The sequence below is a fragment of the Rhipicephalus sanguineus genome, chromosome 2 (assembly GCF_013339695.2).
Source record: "Rhipicephalus sanguineus isolate Rsan-2018 chromosome 2, BIME_Rsan_1.4, whole genome shotgun sequence".
Lineage (NCBI taxonomy): Eukaryota > Metazoa > Arthropoda > Arachnida > Ixodida > Ixodidae > Rhipicephalus > Rhipicephalus sanguineus.
This window is the reverse complement of record NC_051177.1, coordinates 200,023,245-200,038,556: the sequence shown is the minus strand read 5'-3', so window position 1 is coordinate 200,038,556 and position 15,312 is coordinate 200,023,245. Positions and strand designations below refer to the sequence as shown.

The following is a 15,312-nucleotide window of genomic DNA, read 5'->3' as shown; positions in this document are numbered from 1 at the left end:
ACGTGGCAAACAGGTACAAAAAGAGAAATACTCATGTCACAATTTCACAACGATGAGAAAAAAACACTGCGGTCACTCAAGTTCTCTATACCTTCGGGAAGTTCATTCGAGCCTCTAATTGTTTTTAAAAAGAAGGAGTTGGCAAAAGTTGTGGTTTTGAATGCGTATTCTCGTACTTTATGTGTGTGTTGGCATCTTGTTGAACGATATGTTGGTGCTAGTAAGTATTCCCACGTATCAATTTCTGTTAGGTTTTAATATATACTATGCAGAAGTTTTAATAGCTGCACTAACACTCAATGAGCGCTTATTAGAAGCTATGTTTTCCAGTGAATTATGCATTCAAGCATCACGCATGTATCTTCATTGTGCCAAATATGCGTCTTCACAACCGTCATTCCATTGGTCAAGAAAATATTACTCTGGAATCGTTCAGCCATTTGGTTACGCGGCATGGCCCGAAGCCGGCTGACATTTTTTAACTAGTTGTTGAGTTGAATAAGCTTTATTTGCCAAGCCTTTGTTTCTACTAGTGCCCGGGGCTAGGCTGCCAGGGGTCCATCGCTCGAGGAACACCTTCCGAGGCCCCCGGCAATGGCCGTGGCCTGCTGGACGACCCACTCCTGGTCTTCGGAAGCCTCGCTGAGGAGGGTGGCTTGTAGTATAACATACACGAAAGCAGTGAAAGATATAAGAGCTTCTGTAAATACGACCAAGCATGCTATTTACTATTGATTACGAGAGCTACATCAGGCAGATAGCCTCCGTTTAGAACACTGTATTGTTTCAAACGTTTCTTAGAGTTCCTCCGCAGGCCCGCAATAACGGCTCCAACATCGTCACCAGTGGGTCATTGAGTTCTTGAGTAACCGTGATAAGCCTCTGGAACACGAAGTTTTTCAGGAGCCCCCACAGGCAAGAAATTGGGGCAGCTACGCACTGGTGGCGCGAAGATTTTTTTGCCAAGAATTTCTCTCTTTCTCTCTCTCTCTTACTTTCTCTCTTTCTGTACTTGTGCTCTTTCTTGCCCACCAGAGTTATTGTATTCCACGCCAGACAAATCGGCGCATGCGTTCTGGAAGCGCTGCAGAATATGAAGATGACGACGAAGAGAGCGCGCGCCGGTTCATGACGATGATCATTTCTGTTCACGACTAACGACGCTTCTCCGATCTTAAGTAGCTCCGCTGTGAAAAGTCTGGCACGCTGAGGCCGGGCGTCCGAGCTGGCCAAGACACTTCACCAAAACAAGATACAACAATTCCGAACGTTTTACGAACTACAGCCATACAGTTTCGGGATGTGGGTTATTACTCCATCCTACTTTAAATATGAAATGGCACCGCCCCTCCCTTTACCATTAACCTTCTCGCCAACCGCAACAAGCCATCGCGACAGCGCACTATTCTCATTTGAAGTGTGTAAGTTGGCTCTTCGTCACCCTATATTAATAGGCTCCGGCGATTGCCTATGCCTATTTTATATTTCAGTTTTTTTTGTGATATCCTTATTGTGTTGATCATATTGAAGAAATAAAACTCGAAATTTCACTTATTCGATTGCATAGGTCGGCACACTCACTCATGAGTCGACTCACTCAGACTCACTCAGACTCATATCGAGCCGTTAGTTCGAGTATGAGTGAGTCCGGGTGAGTAATATTTTGGTGAGCTTGAGTCCTAGTGAGTCCGGAAGAGAAAATTTTTAGTGAGTCTGAGTCCGAGTGAGTCTGGTTCAGGAAAACTTTGGTGAGTCCGAGTCCGAGTGAGCTCTAAGTACAAAATATAATTCTTGAGTGAGTCTGAGTGAGCTCCACACCTTTTTGCCGACCTATCGTTCTATTTACACCACTCCAGCATTACTATCAGTGTTATGTTGGCTCACGTATATAGCTCCATCGACTCACACATAATTCAAAGCCCTAGCGTTCATACGCCAGCTCAATATTTATTAATCAGAGGCGTGAGTTACAGAGGTGGGGGGGGGGGGAGGGGAGTAGGCCTTGACCGGCCCCCGAAAACTCTTTCACAGGAAGTTCTTGATAAAAAATATTTCGTCCGAGTCATCCCTTTCGATAAAAATGTCCTTACTGGATTGCAACCTCTGATAAATCATATCTGAAGGTGCGAGATCAAAGGCTCCAAGTAGAGCACCAATTATGCGAGATATTGGTGTGAAAGAGCATTCACTACATAGTCGATAAAACCAATTATACGATAACAGACTCATGAGTCGGCTCACTCAGACTCACTCAGACTCAGATAGAGCCGTGAGTCTGAGTCTCAGTGAGTCCGAGTGAGTAATAATTTCGTGAGTTTGAGTCCGAGTGAGTCCGGTTTAAGAACATTTTCGTGAGTCTGAGCCCGAGTGAGCTCTAAGGGCAAAATATATTTCATGAGTGAGTCTGAGTGAGCTCCAGATTCTTTGCCGACCTATGTTCGATTGTATTCGTTGCAGCGAAAAAACACAAAGCTACAACTAAAACAAAGCAATGACTCCACAACTGTCACAGCTTTGATATTGTTTGGATTTACTGATCCGAATAAAGCTATCTTACTCACCGTTCTCGCAGCGGTTTTGTTCTTCTTGTTTACGTGGGCACAAATATACATTCCGAATATATCCGTATGAGGTTCCAGTTGTGAGAGCGCTTGTTTCGTGTACTTTTTTCCTTGTGCTTTGTTTTAATTAGCGCTAAGCTTTGTTTGTTCGCATTGCCTCAGTCAACTGCTGTTTACCCGCGCCAAAAAAAACAAGACAGCTGCAGCATGATTATGCAATCACTATAAAAACGCAGAAGCAAGGCTCAAAATATTCTTGTCAGTGCTTTTTCTATATGCACGTTATATTCGAACGCAGCCACAGGTGAATCTACAGACGCTTTATTCAAAATTTCCAGGTTCGTGAGGTGCGCTGTCTTGTCGTTGTCCACAGTCTTCAATGTATTGCAAGTGCCCACAGCAGGATTCTGCGAAATGATAAACAGCTGCGTTACTGGTGAATTCATGAAAAATGTTAAATTCCGCGTCGTGTCATGACGTTGTCGGATTGTAATCAAACAAGTTTAAGGCTTTGAAGATATAGTATTTATTTCTGATGCGCTCTCATATCCTTCACAAAATGAATACAATCATTAAATATCCCACCTTCTCCAATCTGCGGAGCAAATAGCGAGACTTTGTGACGCAATTATTCTTGTATATGCGCCTGTCGTCTCCGAACAAGACGACCCACACATGCACACGCATTTGGCTCAGAGTAATAATGACACGTATGAGGGTTTGTACACCCCCATCCCCCCTGTTGCATTGCATTTCATTGAAAAGTAAAGAAATGTGCATGGGAACAAGTGCAACAGTTGCGTGAATTATACACTCCTACTTCAAGACCGCTGTACCTTCGCCGCCACCAGGAACTGTGATGACCCCGAGGGGGCGTTTCATAGTGCGTTCTAATAATGCGTTATAATAACATAGATTTAATCAGTGTAGATAAGGTATTAAGCCAACTTGAAACAAGGAAGCATTTTTTTCTTTCTTTTTTTCTTCGAGCCTGGTGGCATCCATTCATCCATGATAAGTTAAAGTAGAATTTCATCTTGATTTATCATAGGATGACCTTACTGTTTCCCTGTGTTGGGTTACGTATCTCCTGCCTCAAAAAGTACTCAAATTATTCAAGTTAATGCGGAGATATTGTACGAGGCGAGTGTTTTTTACACGCCTTCGTCGCCAGGCACGTCCTGGAGGCTGCACACGCAACGCAGGATGGCATATAGCAAAGGGGCGATGCACAGCCCTGAAGCTTCCATCGCCAGGCATCATGTCCTTGATCAGTTTCTCTTCCTTTTTTCTGTGAACATGTTAGCCGCTACGTCTTGTTGAGACATGAGCAGCGCCATCCCGTGGGTAGCCGCGGTGCCTTCATGACGTGGCGCGTGGCCTCGGGGATCGTGCTTTGACGCGCCTATCATGAAGCGAGCAAATACGTGTAGGCGTGTTCAGGGCTCCCCGGGCGCACGCCTATGCTTGTACGTCCCGCATAACACTACGTGGTCGAGCCACCTTGGATGCACCCGCTTGCTGGTCACGACATTGCGAATGAAGGAGCGAGCGATTGTGGCTGTTCTTTTTTTCTTTTTTTTTCTAAGAAAGTTTAACTTCACTACATCATTCAGTGCAATATGTTTTGAGCCCCATTTGGGTCCTTCTAAAGCTGTTGCAGGGTCCTTCTGAGACTTGCTTGACGCCACCATGTTTCTTTCCATTAATGTTACGAGCTCACATATGAGATTTGAAGCTATAGCCAAATGCGCGTTCAATTTAGATAAGATGCACTATTCAAACTCGACATGCATTGACGAGGCAGACTGCGGTTATATTTCTTTTCTTGAATGCAGTAGTCAAACTTCTCAGTACCTGGCTTGCATGCAAACCTTTATCTAATAATAAAAGCAAAACAAATCTTAACTGCTTCTATGCCCACACACTCACCGTTGGTCACCCGTAGTATCCACGTCCATATCCACGTCCATAGCCACGTCCGAAACCGCCTCCATAACCGCGACCGTAGCCTCCTCCGTAACCGCGGCCGAAGCCTCCTCCGTAGCCACGGCCACCGCGACCGAACTGCGCCTGGACGCACAGCAGGCCCACGACAAGGATAGCGATAAGCAAGAAGAACTTCATGGTGACCGCAAACGTGTCCGCTTGTCCCTTCCGGTCAGCTGCTGGAATTCAGCACCAGATAAGCGCTAGCCGCGCCCTTTTATAGGCAGTCGTGTCTTGGCTGTGTGCCCTCTTAGCGCCGTCTTCCACGCCCAAGGTCTACCGAGGGGACCTTTGTGACATGTGGGGCTTTCCGTGATGAAGTAGGGGCTAAATTGGTCTTAAGATATTGCTCGATGTGTTGTGTTTGTGAGCAGACATTTGGTTCCCAGAACGTCAATTTGACATTCACAATCGTCGCCTTGCCTCGACGGAACTCACTTTGTGTACCGGCGAAAGCGCACGTGGCAACCCGACGAGTTAAAAACTACCTCGTTCAAGGACGCGTTCTGCTTGCATCATCGTTCACGCATGGCTGCAAGCTCATATTGTTTTCTGGCCAAGAGCGGCGATGTTGAACTAGCAACTCACCAATATGCACTTTTTTTGGTTAAGCGCGGAAAGGCAGGATTACCTCCACCTAATGCATAAGAGGACCTAGGGACTATGGCATAGTTTCCAATCTACGAACTTTCTGATGGCGTCATTGCTTATATTATCTATTTCACCTCGGTTAAATTAAATATTAATAATAAAAATTAGTTTGACAATGCGTAATTTACCTTGCGACCATTCTTACCTTGACAGGTAGAACTGGTAAACTGAAAATTCATTCATTCACTCCCTAATTTTTCATTCAGCACTATTATACAAATTGCCAATAGGCACTTTCCGGGCAAAACACCCGTAAGGTGCCTGATTAGTCTAAGTGAACTACACAACAACCGCAACAGCGCGATACTTTTTGCATTGTCATGCATCATACGCTCACAATGACAGATTAACAGGCTTTTAACATGAGCTTGTTGGCTCAATGACACAATCAAGTGTAGGGGACAATGGGAATAGAATAGTTACTCTTTTCTGCTCTTCAGAAGAATAAGAAGGAGAACAACAATGTCACACATGCGTCATATATTTTGTAGGAAACACTCATCAAACACCAAAATTAGAAAAGTAATACGATACGCCGCACAACCCTAGAGCTCAGAAAGCAATACTTCTGTAACGTGCTTCTTAAATTTTATTATGAAGGTTCTTTTCTTTAGTAAGTTTCATACGATGGGCCATTCCTGTAATAGGGCTGGTCTTAGTAATGTTAGCACATGTAGTCAGTACTTTAATTGTGCGTTATCTGGACTTGACATTTTTAGATGCGAAGCACCCTATGGCGGAGCTCAGTCCGGTGGGGGTGGTGTGCGGCGTGACCACCCTTGCTGCGCATGCGCAAACCCTCTCCACACACCTCCTCTCCACTCCCCTCTCCACTTTCCCTCCTCGTTTAGATAAAAGGCTCGCGTTAGGTCCTACACACCCTCAGTCACTGCACCGGCTGCACCGGTGTCATGAGTTCCAACGTCAACGTCGCGCCAGTTGCAGTAATACCTTAACGCCTGCCGAAATCGCGGAGCAGAGGAAGGCTCGACGCGCCGAAGCGCAACGTAAACGTCGGCAAGTGGACCCCGAGCTCCGGGCTAGAGAAGCCCAGCGCAAGCGGCAACGTCGGCGGAAACTGCTACGGATGAAACGCGGGCTCGACATGCCGAAACGCTGCTTCGTATCGCCTCATGGCCACCTTTAGCGGGAGATGGTGTAATTTTTTTATGTAGTTCGTATGCCGTCTGCTTAACCTGCCATTTTTATTCCAACAGCTTTCTATTGTACCGTGCTGTGGCCTGATTTCAGGGGGTACTTTTAGCCTCATTTCTCACATTTTGACACTTCCTGCATTATAACGCAGTAGGGACCACCGATACTCACCCACTATGTCTTCTCACTGTTTAATAGATTACGGCTTCTTTTTCTCTCAGCACAAAAGTTGCATTCTGAAAATGCAGTCACGGCGAGTTGTTACCGCTTCCGCTCGCCGTGGCTTCATGGAATGTTGTGGTGTTTTATCAGCTTTGTTAACTTCTTTTTGGCAAGGGTTTGTATTCTAAAAAACCCGAAGGCTGCGTTCAGTAAATTCCAGAGCGCGGATGTCTCAGATATTTTGTTGCGCAATCCCATTTCACTGTTAACCTCCTTTATATTTTACGTGCAAGCGTAACCTTTATGTACTACGTAAGCCATGGTACCGAAGAAAACAAAGTACTTTTGAGCCAGAACAAAATGAAGCAATTTTGCCTACCTTTATTAAAAATTTAAACTACTTCTTCTTCGTTATCTGATGTGTTTTCAAGTGGCATCAATTGTTCGCAATTAGATTCTTCTTGACTCTAGTATTTAACCACCCGTATCTTCGACAAAGCGTCGGTAACTTCATAGCTTCACTTCCCGCATTATAGGATATTACGAACCACAGCTCCTGACAAAATTTGTGTTCTCCGTGCCGCATAATAAGTAACTGTTTCTCGTCTAACTAGCAGAAGAGGTCTAGGCAGCCACAATGTAACGCACATATTGATAATTCCCTACTTTTATGTATGAAAAGGAAGCATTCTCTTCTGCTACTATTTGTTAATTTTATATTTGTTATCATACCCTCGCTCGTGCGTCATCAATTGCATCATGATCGCATAGTGACTCTACAGTAACGAACTTTTGTCGGAATGATGTTTGAGTAAGCTTCAATATCATTCCACATGACAAAAAAACAGCGTTTCTTGTCCACTTTCACTTTTTTTAAGCCACATAACTACTTGCGTAAAAAAAAAGTGTTTACAAAAAACCGTTATTTAGTCTAGAAAAAATAATTAGGTGGCTCCCTCAAGTAACATGAAGGTTGTTTCAGTGCATCGAAAAACTTTGCTATAAAGGGGCATATGGGCTCAGTAAGAGGAGATGCGAGTCAGGGAAAGGCAGGGTTGTTGACTGAAAGAGAACCTTCTGATTTGCAAAGCAAGCACAGAGAGACATAAACGGAGACAAGACAGACCGACACTCACGCAGCGCTGACTTACAACACTTTGATATTGCGAAATCAATTATATGGAAACACCCGGTGCACTTTTGACGCCCCAGTAGGCGTCGCCGTAAGGTTCCGTATAAAGTCCAAATCGGTAGCATCCTCTGTGTGCGAGTGAAAGCCTGCGAGGGCTGCCGACGATCGCTTTTCGAGCGGAGATGGAACGCGCCGGCCGCCTCCGTCGCGCGAAAGGCGTATGGAGGGTTCCGGAGGGGGGCTGCGTATCGCCGGCAGCAACCCCGTACTTTGACCAGCTAGGCGCGGTAACTCGCACTCGCACGCGCGTATCTTTAGAGGGGATCAGCAGATGGCTCACACCCTTGAATGTGTTGTGCTCTTATCGCAAAGTTTATTGCGAAGCCGTAGATAGTACGAAAGTTGCCTCGTTGGCTGTAGCGTTTTGTAGGGTTACGGCAGGTCGCATGCTAAAGGATCGAGCTGCCAGACTTACTTCGTATAACATTCCAATTCCAGCATTCACTGCTTCGCCCTTGCGGCGAAACTGTGACTTTTTGTTCCCTTGTATTTCAATCTGCCTTGTTTTGCAAATGGATCATCAACACGCCCAAGCTTCAAGGCTTAATTGGTTTCGGTTTCCCACCCTATACTGTGAGGAAGGAAAACGGGGAAAGAAAAACAGGAACGATGGCAGAGACGCAAAGAAGAAGGCGAATATAAAACAGAGGAGGCGAGCAACGGGACAATTAGTCATAGTTCCTTTAATAAGCCACTGCCTCATAAAAACTTGAATAATTCCTCGACCAGCTTGATGAGTAGTCGTTCTTCAAACTAGCGAGTTTTATCGTGAAAATGGCAGAAGGGCATGAAAATACACGTAATATTGCCCACAGACACAGACAAAGTGGTACTTGCAAAGAGAGTATTGATATTTTTTAAGGCGAAATCATTATGTAGCTATATACATGCAGGCGCTCGCGTCTGCGAGACTTGCGCGAGACCTTGCTAGTCTCGCAAGGGCTCGCAAGGCCCCGTCCGAAAAAAGAAACAAAAAGCTTCTCTGAAATGAATTGATTACGTCACATCATGACGTCGTCAATTCACATCGTTGATCGGTCAAATGTGGGCCGATCTCGGAGGCTGTGACCCACCACAACAGGCGCAGAAAGATTCAGTTGAAATGAGGTGGGGGGGGGGGGGTATGGCATGACATTGCAATTGACTGAGAAGGTCAAGGTAATTTAATGCGGCGTGAAGTGTCGTCACACTTCGCGCCGCGCATGTCGGGGCCGTGACGTTTTTCAATATGGCCAACGAAAGCCGCTCTTTTCCGAATAGTATTTATTCCGTATTCCGTGGTTCCATATAAACCCGTAGAACCGCACAGTTTATTTCCTTTACTCCACATGAGCTGCGCTAAAAACGAAACGAGACCACGTTGAGAGGGTTTCGTCAGATCAGTATGGCCAAGGACGCCATAAAAGTCGGTCAGTGACTTCGCAATTACCGGGCCTTCGTCTTTAGACACAGTCAAGCTGCTGTCGAATTGTTGGTGCGCTAGCGCCAGTAAAAGTAGCCTGTCGAGTTGCACCGGTTTGTACAAAGCTGGCTTACCGTCGAAACCCTGATCGCGAAGGGCACACCGGCCAACCTCGTTACGCTTGTGCATTTCTGGCGTCACAAACAAGCATAAAGAGCAAGCGTGTTTATCTCCAGTTAGGGTGTGTTGCCCTTTACCGTCCTCGAGCAGTGTCTGTTCGCATCGCATAAAATCACCCAAGTGATGCACGTTGAACTCTCCGATTATCATTGACGTTCTCGAGGGAGGAAGAGTAGTCGCTGCAACCTTTACACGGCGTACAAAGTGCCTTCGATCGTGGCATGCTTGGTGCATAAGTAAAGCGCACTTCCTCTTATCAAACAGAGCAAAGATAGTTCAACCCCGAAAAGCATGGCGTATCCTTTTCGGTGGGCTCACACTACAAGATTCAGATATAAGCATGATAAATTGACAGCGAAGTCCACTGTAGCGTTTGTTAAGCAGCACCTTTGAATCGCCGTTAGTTCAACGAAAACTTGGAGGACGCTTGAGCTTCGCCTGAGAAGAGTAAAAAGCGATAGCGTAACCGGGCCCCGTGCGCATCGCCTTTTCTATTGCTAGCCTAGCTTCGGTTCTCGGTGCATGCCTCAACCGTGCCGTAAGGAAACGAACGACTGTGCGCGTAACATTGGCGTTTCAAATTATCCTTGAATGCCTACTGCAAGTACATTTGTTAAGTCTCCACTATAATTCTTCCTCTAGCGAATTAGCAAAATTCTTTTGCGAAATTCTTCCTTTTGCGAACCTACGCAGCTGCTCACCTTGTTGATGCTTTTGCAGCTGATGATGATTAAATATGTCTGAGCGCTCTGCAATAGTTGGGCCTATAAAATGCCAGTTTCGCCTCAAGAGCGAAGCAATGAATGCGACAGCAAGAAAATTGGAATGTCACAGGAAGAACGGCAAGCAGCTAGAAACTTGCTGGGCGCTGCTAAAGCGCAAAGGACGCAAGAAAATAAAACACAGAAGGCGAGTGCGAACTAACAACTGTCACAGCTCGACACTTGCAGCGCGCTGCTCAAACACAAAGAACGAAGCACGAAAAGAACGCGCGGGTACACAAAGGACGAGCGCGAACTGTCACAGTTCTCACTTCAACGAAACCCTACTTTGGCTCTTCTAGCTAGCAGATCCTATTTTCGCATACGCGGCTGCTGTAGCGAGGAAAGTGACCTTCGTGTGGGCCTATAGCTTCAACGCAAACTTTACTGTGAAAGCACAAGACGAACGAAACTACCCTTGAAGAGATAACTGCGCGAGCACGGTCGACCACGCCCTGTATGTCAAAGTGCAAGCTGAAGCCGAAAATCCGAACTCAGGTGAAACACAAGACAGTTTTAGAATTGGGGACCCAATGAATTTGCGAACCTCCAGGGCCCATGCGCAGAACGCAAGCCACTCTCGGACTCTTGCGCTCGCATTGTCCCAAGACCCTGCAGCGCCTTCCTTTGGGCGGCAAACAAAACCGCAGAGCGGGCGACCTCAAGAGAAGAAAATAAAGACGGCGCTTGGCAGTGGCACGTGAAGCCACGGCTCGCGTTCCCTGCGGGCGTCGATTCTGGTCACTAAGATAAAGCTTCATTTGGTTTTAGTTGGTACATATTCCTGAGGCTAAAATTACAGCGCAAAGGCACTTCTTTGTCTTTCTTACTTCTTCTCTACTTCTTTGTCCCTGCACCCAACTGAATATAATTCCATGTCTTCGCGTATCTAATACACTATCATCCTTGTAACACGTTTTGGTTTAGAGCTATTGTTGTGTGCGCATGTGCGGTAAGTTTGCCTTGGGCTTATATACGCATTGGCGTATCAAATAATAAAGCAGTTGTTTAGGCAGCGCTTGTGTCTTACCTTTCTTTTCTTCGTGGGTGTCTTGTGCGTTCGCGCTGTAATTTTAGCCTCAGGATTCTGGTCATGGTGTACCATATATACTGTGATTCTGGTTCAGCCGTATCGTTTTTGCCCTCCTGTGCAAAAGCCTACAAGAGCCAAAGCGTTCCCACTAGCACGTGCCACCACGAGCCACAGGACGCTCTTCTTTTTCCCTGACCGACTGGCCAAGAGTGGCGTGGCGCTACAACCCCAAAATGAAAAGCTAGTGTGGGTCGCCAGCGATACGACGCAAACGCAGCGCGGGAAACGATGCAGCGTGGCCCGTGTCTCACATAATTTTAATTTCGCCACGTGTGGCGTCCAGTGCGTTCCAACTAACGCCACGTGCGCTTGTATTCTGCCGTTAGTACCCTGGAGAACGAATGAGGCATGGCGTAATTGTTCCTAATTATTAGTCACTACACACATTATTTTAACACACAAAGTGTTTTATGCCGGGGTCCACCAAGACTTTCATGACGTATTTCCGTCACGGAAACACGTCAGTAAAATGCAAACCATCAGATGGCAAAGGAAAAAAAAACTCTCCTCAGTTGTTAGTCGGCGTTTGTGGTGTCCTGACTTCTTTCTTGTGTCCGTGTTCGCACGCCTTGTCTTTTTAGAATGAAAAAAGAGTTCCGTATACGGGAGTCGAACCCACGACCTCTCGGTCCGCGATGAGAGCTGAAGGGCGCTCTATCCACTGTGTCACGGTAACACATGCTAGAGGCTTAACGAACGTGCCTTTTATGTCTCACACTGTCCTCTCAGAGTGCACTTGGTTCGCGTGGTGGTGTCCCCGTCTGGGAGCGGCGGAGTAAAATAATGCGTGACGTCCGCGATTAGCTCCGGCAACGCGCCGTTGCACCGTTGTTACTCCAGTCCCATTCGGCGCGTTTCCAAAAAAAGTGTAATTTTGTCAACGCCTTAACACACCGCGAGGTGGCAGCTTTAGCCCAAGCCTCGCCCTTAGCATCAATCCATATTTAAAAAATAGCTCTGCGACACTTGTCTGACAGTTACACCACATCCCCCGCTCAAACCGTGAGAAATCACTGCCAGACTAGAGAGGAGACTGTCACAAAGCTATTCATTCATTGCGCTCTCGTGCAGGTTCGTGTAAACATTCAACCGATGACATAACCGTCATCAAGAAAGCATCGCGGGGGGTGCGCATCGAGTTTCCGTTTCTCTTATGTGACTTATGAGACGGTGGTTGTCGAGGCATTTGAATTACCACTTGCCGACGCTGACGTTTACGGTCGGCTTCCCGAGCCTTCCTCTGCTCCGCGGCGATGGCGCTGCCGCTGCAACTAGTGCCGACGTTGACGTTGCTCATGGCGCTTCGCACACCGTTGCACAGAGAGAGAATGACGGAAGCACAGAGAACGCGCGCTTTCGCAGCCTCGCAGCTTCGAGATGCGCTTGCCGGCGTTGCCGTTTACGTTCAGCTTCGCGAGCGGCCAGAGCATCGTTGCGAAGTAAAGTGCAACGGGAGCGAGCGCGCGCCGCATTATATAGACGATTTTCCGCAGCTGGTTCGTTCAATCAAAACTATATGGCGCCACCACACCGTGGCCGTCCCCCTACCGTGGCCGTCTCCATGGTCATCCCCCTGCCGTGGCCTTTGGCAGCGCTGCTCAATATGTCTCCATCCGCGTCGCGTCGTCTGCTCGGCGTTCCCATAGCGTCTGCGCGCTCGTGAGTAAAAGCGACCAGACGGCAGCGCTGGAAAAGTAAACATGGCGGCACCTGTGAATGCAGTTTCCTTCCGCCTCGAATTTATCACGTCGTCGTCCTGCGCTGTGTGGCCCGTAAGTTCAAATCCTACGCATTTATTTGCTTTATATTCGCGTCCTTAAGCTTCGAGAGCAATGTAATCGTCGGTATTTTGCAGCGTTTCCAAGATTCATTCCCATATTGTCAGAGACAAGGCTTAGCAGGCATGGCTAAATAAACACGGGTGATCGCAATAATAAAGACAAAGCATACCTGGCGCTTTTTCTCCAGCGTGAGCTGACACAAAGCGATGGCCGATTTTGCCATTTATTTATTGCTGTGAGGAAAGTGGGCGAGTAGCAAGCGCGAGTTCGGATCGAAGCGGGCTGTCGCGTCTGCATGGGTGCTGCCATGTTGGCTTGTAACCCCAGCTACTGATGTAACCCTTGTGTGCCATGTTGGCTTGTAACCCCAGTTGCTGATACAACAATTAAAGGCATACACCACAAATACGAAGCAGATTAAACATATCGCTTATCGTTGTGGCTTGGTACGTACCAAACAAACGCAATTGTGTCAACGTTTTCAACTTTGAGGCGATTGCATGTAGAACTATGTTTTGCTGCGCAAGCATGTGACTTGCTTACACCCTGCTGCAACCAGCTTGTGTGGTACGGCTACGGCCGCTTCGCTGGCCCAATGCGTTGGCTGGGGCAAATGGCTGGGGGAAGGCCAGTTACGATCACGTGATCAAACATGGCAGCGCCCGTGCGCCGCTGCGGAAAATCGTCTATAGGGAACCAGCGCTGGAGTTTCCGTGCCGCCCTGGCGGTCAAAGCGCGCACTTCTCAGCCGCTCCCGCGGACGACACCCACAAGGATGGCTACTAGCGAAGGCGGTGCGGGCACTGAACGCCGAACAAAAAAAAAAGGAGGCCGACGGTTACTCCATCGTATAGAAGTGTCATAACTACGTAGGAATGAGAGGTGATATGTCTTTCTACGTCTTTCCTGCGAAACCATACGAGTAAGAAGGGAGGCAACGTTGGATACAAGCTGTCAGGCGAGCGGGGTAAGTTCGGTCCTCTCTGGCGGCGTCGAGCTGGGGTCTAAAGCGAATTTCGCGTGTTTCATTGTTTTATACAACAGTGAAGACGGCCAGCTATGGAAGCACTTGAGGCACGTCAGTTGACGACGTTGCATCGGCTAAGTTATTGAGCTCGAGTGCTACCGCTGCGACGTGCTTGCAGGCGCCGTCGCTGCCGGCCTTGCAGGAACAGGTGGCCCCACTTATCAAGCGCTGAGACGACAGCTAGAGGCGAACACATAAAAATTCGGCAGATCCCACGTACCGTGGGAGTCGATGTTATGCGAAGCATGCGGCGGGTAGGTGACTGTGGCGTAACTTTTTTTACTGAACGACAAGTTACAAAATGACGCTAAAGATTTGTATAAATTTTATACGCACACATATATATGTTTAAGAGCCGCATATGTTTTATATAAGCAGTTGTTTACGGTTGGGTAACGCTGCGAATGGCAACGTGGGTATTACCTACACCAGAAGCAGTAAGCTGATATGTAGTCCTTATAAGTGTCCCGAGAACGCACACACGTTTAACGAACCCGTGTACATGTGTGCAGGAAGTTCTTGACAGTTCTTGAACAAGGGCATCATCACCGTGATCAGTGAGCACCAGCAGCTGGTAATGAGTTGTTATAGGATCCGGTCGTAATCGTGATGACGAGGAGTCCATGTGTAGTGAAGTATGTGGTATAGTAAAGCTGTTGGAATTCGTGGATGCCTCGGTCATTTTGTCGACAAATTGTCTGTCGACAGAGCCGGCGACATGTCGGAACCTGAAGCCACCCTTCGCGTTCGTGAGGTATAGGCCGTCGAGGCTGGTAGGCCTGGATAGTGCTACGTAGACCAACATCAGTGGATGGTGTTTGTCGTATTCGTAGACTACCTGGGCGCATATGGCCTAAGTAGCCTAGTCTACAAAGCGGTTGTCAATCAATCTGGCATCATCTTCGGTCAGCATAAGGCCATCGCCCAGCCTCGTAAGAAATGAAGAGGACACAGCGTCGTTCTGGTGGACAAAGTGCACTTTACGGTGCGGTGATGTGGATATCATATGTAAACTTCGTTAATGTATTCCTCCAAGGTCGAGCAATGCTTCAATATAGCTTGCTGAATCATAGGAATACAAACGTAATGTTTATTAGACTGCTATAAAAGCGGAGCCAACACTGGAACTACAGACACTAATCTGATATGACACCTGCATCGTAGGAGTACATATCGTAGGAGTATCATGTAGCGTTTATTGCTTTCTTGCAAAATTACATAGCCAGCACCACAACCACAATTGGCGTTGCACTGATATTACGGCTGCGTAGGCTGCTTTTTCAAACCAGTTTACAGACCTGGCGTGGCTCAGTGGTAGAATACCTGATTGCCACGCAGAATGCTTGGGTTCGGTTCCT

The 15,312-nt window shown here is 47.3% G+C and overlaps 1 long non-coding RNA gene across 2 annotated transcripts in view; it reads right to left on the bottom strand.

Moving 5' to 3' along the window:
- Nucleotides 1-2,866: 2,866 nt before the first annotated feature.
- Nucleotides 2,867-15,312, bottom strand: part of LOC119383992 (uncharacterized) — a 60,290-nt gene continuing 47,844 nt past the window's right edge. For both annotated transcript variants that reach the window (XR_005181820.1, XR_005181821.1), the window contains exons 2-3: nucleotides 4,494-4,729; nucleotides 2,867-2,968 (exon numbers count right to left, since the gene is read on the bottom strand). This is a non-coding gene — a long non-coding RNA (uncharacterized LOC119383992). The remainder of the gene's footprint in view (nucleotides 2,969-4,493; nucleotides 4,730-15,312) is intronic.